We start from the raw sequence: 9,344 nt of genomic DNA on the forward strand, positions 1-9,344 counted from the left end.
GACCTGGAAAGTCTGTCTGTCTCTCTCTCTCTCTCTCTGGACCTCAGTTTTCCTCATCTGCAAAATGGGAACAGTAATACCCTGCCATCACCTTATCAGCATTGTAAGTTCTTTCCTTTTCCTTTCTTTTTTTTTTAAAGTTCATTTATTTATTTTGAGAGACAGAGAGAGAGAAGTCAGGAGAGGCAGAGAGAGAGAGAGAGAGAGAGAGAGAGAGAGAGAGAGAAACCCAAGCAGTCTCCCCACTGTCAGCGCGGAGCCTGATGTGGGGCTTGAACTCACACACAGTGAGATCATGACCGGAGCAGAAACCAAGAGTCAGATGCCTAATCAACTGAGCCACCCAGGCTAACCGGTTCTTTCCTTTTTTCATCTTGTTCCAGAACTGCCAGAGACACATCTGTGTTCAAGGATGTGGACCAGCATCTCTTTGAGGAACATTCCAAAAGAGAGTGGAAAATAGTCTTGGAAGGGCCATTCTTGGACCCTTGTGGGGGCACATTAGCATCATAAGGGCTCTGACAAATCCTGCAGGAAGGACACTGTCTCAAGTTTTTATGCTCAGGGAACTCCTTTGGTCAGAACCCCCACGGGCACCCTACAGAACAGTCCATGGCATTCTCTTGGGGGTTGCTAGGCGAGGAGGACTCGAACAAGATGAATCCCAGTTACGTCCACCAGACACAGCCTTCCCAGGTTGGTGGCAGGCCATCCTTGCCCTTGGCCTCGGTCCCCCTTGGGAGGTGACCTTGAGGCCGGCCTCACGGTCTCAGCTCCAACCTCTAGCAAGTTTTTTGTTCCCAGATGCCTGAAAGTCCTGGAAAGTGCTGCCTGAGCCAAAATTCAAAAGACATGATGAACCAGGTTCATTTTAGGGCCGTGGCAACAAGCAGGCATGCTCCCCAGTGGGTTGCTTGGATAAATGAGTTAATTTTGTCCAAGCTCCAAGCCTCTCGAGAACTTTGGTGCTGAGGGTGTATATATGTGTGTGTGTGGGGGGGGGGGGGGGGGCGGGGCACGGCATGGAATGTGCTCTGGGGTCTTCTGGGAGCCGACAAAGGGGGGCTGCATACTCAGCCCTGCAATGAGTGGCGGTAATAATGGTGCAGGGGTCAGTCCCAGCCAGGGAGCTTGACAGGTGGAAAAGCCTTGGAAAAGCCCACATCGGCAGCTTTGCCAGGGGGAGCTGGGAGAGGGGCTGACTGGAGGCCTTGGTGCCTCATCTTGAGGCTGAGCCAGGCGGTCCGGGGCAGCAGAGGTGGGGAGAGGTGTCCTTCCGAGGGACCTAAGCACGGGCAGGGACAAGAGCAGGGCTTCTGAGGCAGACAGCACTGGGTTCGAGCCTTGCCCGAGCCCCGAATGAGCTGTGTGTCATTGGGCAGGCCCTTGGCCTCTCTGAGCCTGTTTCTTCATCTGCAAACGGAGACAGTCAGCTCTCTCTCTGAGTCATGAGTGGGACGACTTGGGCAGAGCGCCTACGTACACCTGGCACACAGCAGGTGCTCCGTGGACGCCGTTTCTCTCCTTGTCCTTTGGGTCGGCGCTGAGACCGGCAGAGGCTCGTTTTTTTTCCTCTTTTAACTTTTAATTGAAGTATAACATGCACGCGGCCAAGTGCGTAAATCTCTTGTTTTTTAATTTAAGATTTATTTCAACTCTTCTGGGTCTGAAAATGTAAAACCTTGAAATAAGCCTCCAATGGTTTCCTGGATGGCATTAAAAATTGCTTTGAAATAAGACTCACAAGGAGTTGCAGAAATAGGACCGGGTTCCCCTTTACCCAGCTTTTCCCCGACGACAGCTTACAAAACCACGGGACACTGTGAAGCTAGGGAGTCGATGTTGGTACAATATTATCAACTAAAATAAAAAGTGCGTGGGTCTTACGTGGACAGCTCAGTGGGCTTTCACGGCCCTGACACCAGCGTCCAGACTAAGAACATGAACATGACCAGCACCCCGGAAGTGCCGCTGTACCTCCTCCAGTCCCTGCCCCCTCCCGGAAGTGCACCCCTGTGCCTCCTCTAGTCCCCTACCCTCTCCCGGAAGTGCCCCCCAACGCGTCCTCCAGTCCCTGCGCCCTCCCGGAAGTGCCCCCCACGCGTCCTCCAGTCCCTGCCTCCTCCCGGAAGTGCACCCCTGTGCCTCCTCCAGTCCCCTACCCTCTCCCGGAAGTGCCCCCACGCGTCCTCCAGTCCCTGCCCCTCTCGGAAGTGCCCCCCACCTCCTCCAGTCCCTGCCCCCTCCTGGAAGTGCACCCCTGTGCCTCCTCCAGTCCCCTACCCTCTCCCGGAAGTGCCCCCACGCGTCCTCCAGTCCCTGCCCCCTCTCGGAAGTGCCCACCCTGCCTCCTCCAGTCCCTGGCCCCTCCCGGAAGTGCCCCCTGTGCTTCTTCCCGTCCCTGCCCCCTCCCGGAAGTGCCCCTCCATGCGTCCTCCAGTCCCCTGCCCCCTCCTCCAGGGTAACCTCGGTGGGTCCTCCCTTCCTATAACGTAGATTCGCTTTGCAGGCCTTTGAACTTTCTGTGCCTGTGTTCCCGTGTACAACTCCTGCTTACCTTCCCGTCCAGGGGCTCCGCTCCCCCTGCGGCGGGTGCTTGGAGCTGCCTCGTTCCTGCTGCTGTGCCGGCAGAGTTTTAGAAAGGGGTGGGGCGCCTGGGTGGCTCGGTTGGTTAAGCGTGGGACTCGATTTCAGCTCAAGTCGTGACCTCACGGTCCGTGAGTTCTAGCCCTGTGTCGGGCTCTGCGTGGACGGTGAGGGGCCTGCTTGGGATTCTCTCTCTCCCTTTCTCTCTCTCTGCCCCTCCCCTACTCTCTCTCTCTCTCTCCATCTGTCTCTCAAAATGGATAAATAAACTTTAGAAAAGAAAAGGGGACAACCCTGCGTGACTGTGGGACGGAGCCCTGTCCCCTGTCCTCAGCAAGGTCCTTCGCCGCCCTGGTCCAGAGAAGCTGGCCAGATGGCCTCTCCTCCAACGGGTGGTGGTGTGGGCTGAACTGTGTTCCCGGTTCCCCAAATTCGCGTTCAAGTCCTAACCCCCAGTGCCTCAGAAGGTGACTGTATTTGGAGACAGTCTTTAAAGAGACAATTAAGTTAAAATGAGCTCATTAGGAGGGACCCTGAGGCAGCGTGACTGGTGTCCTTATAAGAAGAGACTAGGGCACAGACACACCCGGAGACATTCAGGGAGAAGGCCACCTACTAGCCAAGGAGAGAGGCCTGCACCCCCCGCGTGCACCCCGGACTTCCCGCCTCCAGACGATGAGGACCTGAGCGTCTGTGATGCTGTGTCGTGACAGCCCCGAGCACACTGGCCGGGTGTCCACTCTCTGGCCATCTTCTCGAGCCCCTGGGCTGGTGCTCACAGATGACAGGGGCACGGGGCCTCCCCGCCGTCCCCAGGCCTTGCGTCTATAGGCCCCAGTGGAAGGGGAAGCAGCGATTGTATCTAAAGTCTCAGCTCAGCACAGGGGCCAGAGAGTGTCACCCGGTCTGTTCCCTTGACCCCACACGACCTCAGGGCCACCCTGCTTCGGCCTCTGGAGGGTCCCCTGGGGCTGGTCCCTCATTCTCTCACTCTGGCTCGCCCTGCCCACCACGCTCCTTCCTCCAGCTTCTCCTGACCCCACCAGGCTCCTGTCCTGTGCCCTGACCCTCGGGTCATCTCACTGTCTTGAGCAAAGGCAGCCCTAGGACGCCGGGGGAAATGCACGCCTCTGGCTTTCTGTGCGGCTCCCTGGGCTTCCCCTTCCTCCTGTGGGATTAGGGCTGGGGCAGGGAGGCTGCCCTGCTGTTGGAGGAAGATGTGGAAGGCCTCCGGGGACCCAGGCGTGACTCACACGAGGTGGCAGGAGGAGGGTGCTGGGTGCAGAGGGGTCTGGCCCTCCCCTACTCACCCCCTGACCTGCAGGCTGGCAGGAGGTGGAGGGGAGCCTCAACGCCACGGAGGGTTGAAGCCGGAGGCCTCAGAGAGGAGGTGACTGAGGCGGACGGTGGGTCCCAGGTCCCTACCGCGTTTGTGCGTGTGTGTTGTGGGATGTGGCGTGGGCGGGAAGGAAAGCGTGTGATGAAGATGTTCGTTAGAAGTAAGGCTGGTGGTGATTGACGGCGGGGCTTTGTCCCCTCTCCTTCACGTGCTCAGGACAGCTTGCTTTTCGTCTTTTTCACAGACGGGCGTCCCACGGTACATCGGTCAGCTGTGGCCGTGCGACAAACCACCCGGAACCTCAGCGGCACCGAACAAGAAGCATTGGTTTCTTACTCACGGCCCATCGGGCTTCAGCAAGATCGAGGCTGGACCTGACAGATCTTGGCCTCCCCCTGAGGGCCGGGCCCCGGTCTGCCCCATGCGTCCCTCTCGCTCTCTTTGGACGCGGCTACCCAAGGCGTGTTGTCCCGGTGATGGCAGAAGGGCCAGTGGGAAAGCCTCGTGGGCAGGCACATTCGAAGGTGCTCATGGCGTGGTCACCAGCATCCCTCTGGCCAAAGCAAGTCACGTGGCCGTGTTGGACACCGACAGGTCGCAGAAAGGGAAGTGTGCATCACCTTGGAGGAGACGGGCAGGGAGAGAATGTTTTTTGCCCAGTAATCTCATCTGGTACATTCTATAAACTTTAAAAATATTTTTAAAAGTTTATTTTAAGAGAGAGAGAGAGAGTGCGAGTGGTGAAGGGGCAGAGAGAGAGAGGGAGAGAGAGAGAATCCCAAGCAGGCACCGCACCATCAGCACAGAGCCCGACACGGGGATCGAACTCGCGAACCGCGAGATCGTGACCTGAGCTGAAGTCGGCCGCTTAACCGACTGAGCCACCCAGGCGCCCCTGACAGTGGAACTTTTCTAAGCATTTTTTAAGTTTTACTTTTAATGTTATTTATTTTTTGAGAGAGAGACAGAGCGCAAGTGGGGGGGGGGGCGAGAAAGGGGGAGAGACAGAATCCGAAGCAAGCTCCAGGCTCCCAGCTGTCTGCACAGAGCCCCACGCGGGGCTCGAACCCAGGAACCGTGAGATCATGACCTGAGCCAAAGTCGGACGCTCAACCGACTGAGCCACCCGGGCGCCCTGAGAACTTTTGGTCTTGTGAGGATGAAGTTTGCACAAGAAAGTAAAGCCCTTAGTCGAATTGTAGGAGCCCAGTAGGCTTTTGGTAGGTATGAGGGTACAGCAGTCACACGCCCCCACACTGGGACCCACCATGTCCTTCCAGGTAAGTCCTGTGATGCTGGCATTCAGCCACCGAGCTAACTGGCTCCCGGGGACTGCCCGAACCGCTCCCTGTCCTCTTATCCCAGAGCACGGACCCAGGGCGCCTTGACTGTGGCCGCCACAAAGATGCCTTTCCATGGGTTCTTGCCACCCGTTCAGGGACAGAGCCTTGAATGTCACCTCCACTTTCAAATCTGCCCCCTTCTGTGGGCACGGACCATCTGGTCCCGGCTTAGGATCAGAAAAGCTGCCCGGAGGCTGCCTGGCACGCACCTGGGCGCCGTGGGCAACGTGGCCCGCATGCCGAAGCGGGCAGCAAAGCCCCGGGCCCAGCCTGGCGCGGCTCGAACGTGCTGGCGCACTGCGGTAAGACCGCCTTCGACTTAATATATGCTAATTCGATTTTAATGGCATTCAGATTTCCAACAGTAGTGCGGCGTTAGCCATGGTAAGTTATAATCATATCTAATTGGTAATTCTAACATAACAAATTTCTTGGATAAATTATTCTTAGTTAATAGTCCCCCAGGAACAACCTCAGCGCGCACACACACACACACACACAGGCATATATTTTAGGGGAAATTGAGAAAAAAAGAACAAGGTGAAAGCAGGCTCGCGGTGAGGCAGACTTATCTCAGACCTGGACTCTTCTCGGGACCTCAGCCAGAGCCCCCAGTAAAAGTCTTCGGAAGTGTTAGAACCCGGGACCCTCGGAGCAGCTGAAGGCTGGGCGTGGTGTTGCAAAGTCAAGGCTGTTGTCCGACAGACTGTGCCCAGCCCCAGGAAGGGGCCACCAGGCTCAGGCCTCAGCCCCCTGCTGGACCCTGTCACTGGGGAGGCCCGCCTTGGCTGCACAAGCTCCTCCCCCAACCAGATTGGTCCGCCCGCAGGTCTTTCCTGGCACAGATTCCAAGATCCGCCCCCCCCCCCCCAAAGGAGCCAAGTTACTATTTTCTTTACCAGGCAGAAATAGCTCAGTTGGGTGTAATTCCAGAAAAAGGGATGGGGGGGGGGTTGAGCCCACCCCGCTTCCTGTCTGCACTTTGTTGCTTACCTGCGTAACCCCTGGGGAGCTGCCCGCGACCTCAGTTTTCCCGGCTGTAACATGGGTTGAAACTCGACATCCCTCTCTGTTTCAGCTGTCAGGAAGAGGCCTTTTCTCTGGTGTTGGGGTGAGGGGGCAGGCCCTATTGTAGCAGGCAGAGGGTCTGCCCCGGGGCATCCGTGGAGAATGTTCTCTCCTGTTTCTTTTGGGCCGCCCCTGGCCACAGGAGAGGGTGGCATTCATCTCCCGCTGGCAGGGGTTTCTGGCTTGTGCCCGCAGAGGGCGGGTGTCAGGGCGGCCACGTCACCCCACCGAGGGGAAGCAGGAAATGGGGGAGAGAGAGTCACTTCTTACCCATAGCTTGTGATGCCGGGCAAGTCCCTTCTCCCCCTTGGCCTTCCCTTCTTGTTCTTTATGACACGAGCACAGTCGTGCTCACCTTACGCGGCTGTTCCGTGGACTGACTGAAACAATGCCAGCTGGTAGATGGGCGTTTCTCTCTCCTTTATCCTTTTTCCTTCTCCATCCCCTTCCCCTTATGCTGGGATGATCTGAGGGCACAGCATGACCTTGGGGGAAGGGGAAGGGACCCCACGAGGTCCTTTTTGTCTAGCACTAAAACCTGGAGACCGATGTTATCATCTGTGAGAAATGACAGGTAATATTTATTGAGCACGTACTACATGCCAGGCAGCATTCTAAGTACTTTCTATAACCTCTGCCTTTCGGCCCTAAGGGCAGGTACGGTTATTACCCTCATTACACAGACAGGCCACTAAAGCACAGAGAGGGTATGTGAGTGGCCTGAGGTCGCACAGCTAGTCAAAAGCCAAGCCAGAAGGTGAACCCCGCAGAGTTGGGCTGCAAAGCTAACCTTCCTAACCACCGCACGGTACTGCCCCTTTCACCGGCCAGCTTGCGATCATTAGAATATTTAGGGGAACCATCTGCCTCGGTCCATTTCACAGTTGGAAAAACAGACTTTAAGAGAGGTTGAGCGGTTGGCCCGAGATCCCGCGGTGGGAGTACGGCAAAGCTACAGTTATTTTTAAAAAATGTTTGTTGATTTATGTTGAGAGATGGAGAGCACAGGGGAGGGGCAGAGAGGGGGGGAGAGAGAATCCCAAGCAGGCTCTGTCCTCTCAGCGTAGAGCTCGACGTGGGGCTTGAACTCACGAACCGTGAGCCCATGACCGGAGCCCAAGCCCAGAGTTGGACGCTTGACCGACTGAGCCACCCAGGCGCCCCGGCAAGGCCTGCAGTTTGAACCCGCAACGCTTTCTACCCCCAAGGTCGTTGCATCCCTGGCCCTCACTGTGGATGGGGTGAGATTGGACTGGGCAGCTCCCGGGCTTCTTCCCGCCCGGCTCCAGAACATTCCCGCCCCCGCCCTGTGCCATCCAACCCCGAGGACATCTTCCTCACAACGAAGCCCCTTTCTGGGTGACGTTCACATTCCAGCCGCGCCTGGTAGCTCTCCGCGGGCCTGGGCTTGGGCTGCCTCGGGGTCGGGAACGGGTCCGTTAGGCCTTGGGGCGAAGGGCTAAATTAAGCCCCTCCCCCCAAACTTCCAGCGTGGGTTATCCGTGGTTTGGCGCAATGGAAAGATCACGAGTGCTTTATCCCGGCAGACATGGCCTCGGATCTCAGGGCTGTGCCCGTGGGCTGTGTGACCTTAAGCAAACGACTTACCCTCTGAGCCTCTACCTGCTCCTCTGTAAGATAGGGGGACACCTGTCCACAGGGCCAGCGCGCCGGAGCGCCTGGCAGACGGTCCGTGCTTAACGCCTGTTTGCTGTTCTCCAGACACATGAGGCCACGTCGGCACCCCGCTTGAGCCCCAGACCTGCCGGAAGTCACCCGGAGCACGGCCCTCCTTCCGCGCACTCAGGGTGTCCAGCGTCAAACTTAACCACCGTCCCCCTGCGTTCTCATTCCGGACCCTTTATTCCGTCTCTGGCTGTGCAGACCAAAGGACCTCTGGCTCGTGATCACGGCTCCCTCGCCCTCCCTACCCACCCTTCCCGGAGGTCTGGGGGCCCCTCCTGAGGCTCCTGCCCTCCCCCAGCCCCACTGCCTGGCCCCGCCCCTGGGATCGCCCAGGCCGCCTCCCCGGTGCTGCTGCGCAAGGCGTGTTGGTGCCTGGGCGAGTCCCACGGCGCCTCTGAGCTTTGTCCCTGCGTTTGGAAAGTGGGGGACAGACAGCATTGTTTCAAAGGCTAAAGCCTCCAGCCCAGTGCGTGGTACATAATCAAGGCTTCGCACACCCTTCTCCTCCAGCCGGCACCGCTGACCTTCACGGAACCTCTCCCGGGAGCTACTTAAGTAAGCACCTGACTGGTTTCCCTGTGCCAAGAGCAGGCGTCTCAAACTTGACTAGGCCCACGAGCATGTGGGATCTTGTTAAAATAGCGCCTCGGATTCAGCGGGTCTGGGGGGCGGGGGGTGGGGCCCAAGGCTCTGCACGGCTGTCAAGTTCCCAGGGGACGCCGATGCTGCTGGTGCAGAGACCACGCCAAGGAGCGAGGATCTAGAACTCTCCCCCGGCAGTACTCTCCTGTCTGCTTCTGAGCATCTTCCATGATTCTGATGCTCTCACCCCTGGGTCGAAAGTTTCGCTGGCTCCCTAGTGCCTTGTGAGGATACCAGTAGCTAACGTTCACGGAGTACTTAGGCCATGCCAGGCCTCATCCTAAGTAAGAGCTCCCCAGTCTTTCATCTGACTCTCTGGGATGAATGCTGTGAACCCTGGCAGGCCCATTTTACAGAAAAGGAAATGGAGACACAGAGAGGGTAAGGCGAGGGCCCGTGTCACAGCGATAGCGACGGAACTGGACGTCGGGCCCAGGCCTGGTCTGTGCGCTTGGCTGCTCTGGGGGCCCCTCTTATGGCGTCGCATCCCCCCTGTCTGGGATTTAAGGGACTTTCCCTTGGGTCAGAGAAGGAAGTTCCTGCAGGAGGTGGGGTGTGGGCATCAGCTTAGGAAAGGACTCCTCCAAAATGCTTTCTCTCTGTGGCCTTGGGGACTCCAGGGTCAGTGGGATTCGAGGCGGAGGGGGGAATGTGGGCCCGGGTGGGGAGAGGGAGAAGAT

General features: G+C 57.7%; 1 long non-coding RNA gene across 1 annotated transcript; it reads left to right on the plus strand.

Annotated features, from left to right (window-relative positions):
* The first annotated feature begins 398 nt into the window (after nucleotides 1–398).
* On the plus strand, nucleotides 399–4,631 carry LOC131493676 (uncharacterized). Its single transcript, XR_009252796.1, has 2 exons — nucleotides 399–696; nucleotides 4,170–4,631. It is a non-coding gene; the product is annotated as an uncharacterized LOC131493676 (long non-coding RNA).
* The last annotated feature ends 4,713 nt before the right edge of the window (nucleotides 4,632–9,344 follow it).

Source organism: Neofelis nebulosa, chromosome 2, assembly GCF_028018385.1.
Source record: "Neofelis nebulosa isolate mNeoNeb1 chromosome 2, mNeoNeb1.pri, whole genome shotgun sequence".
Lineage (NCBI taxonomy): Eukaryota > Metazoa > Chordata > Mammalia > Carnivora > Felidae > Neofelis > Neofelis nebulosa.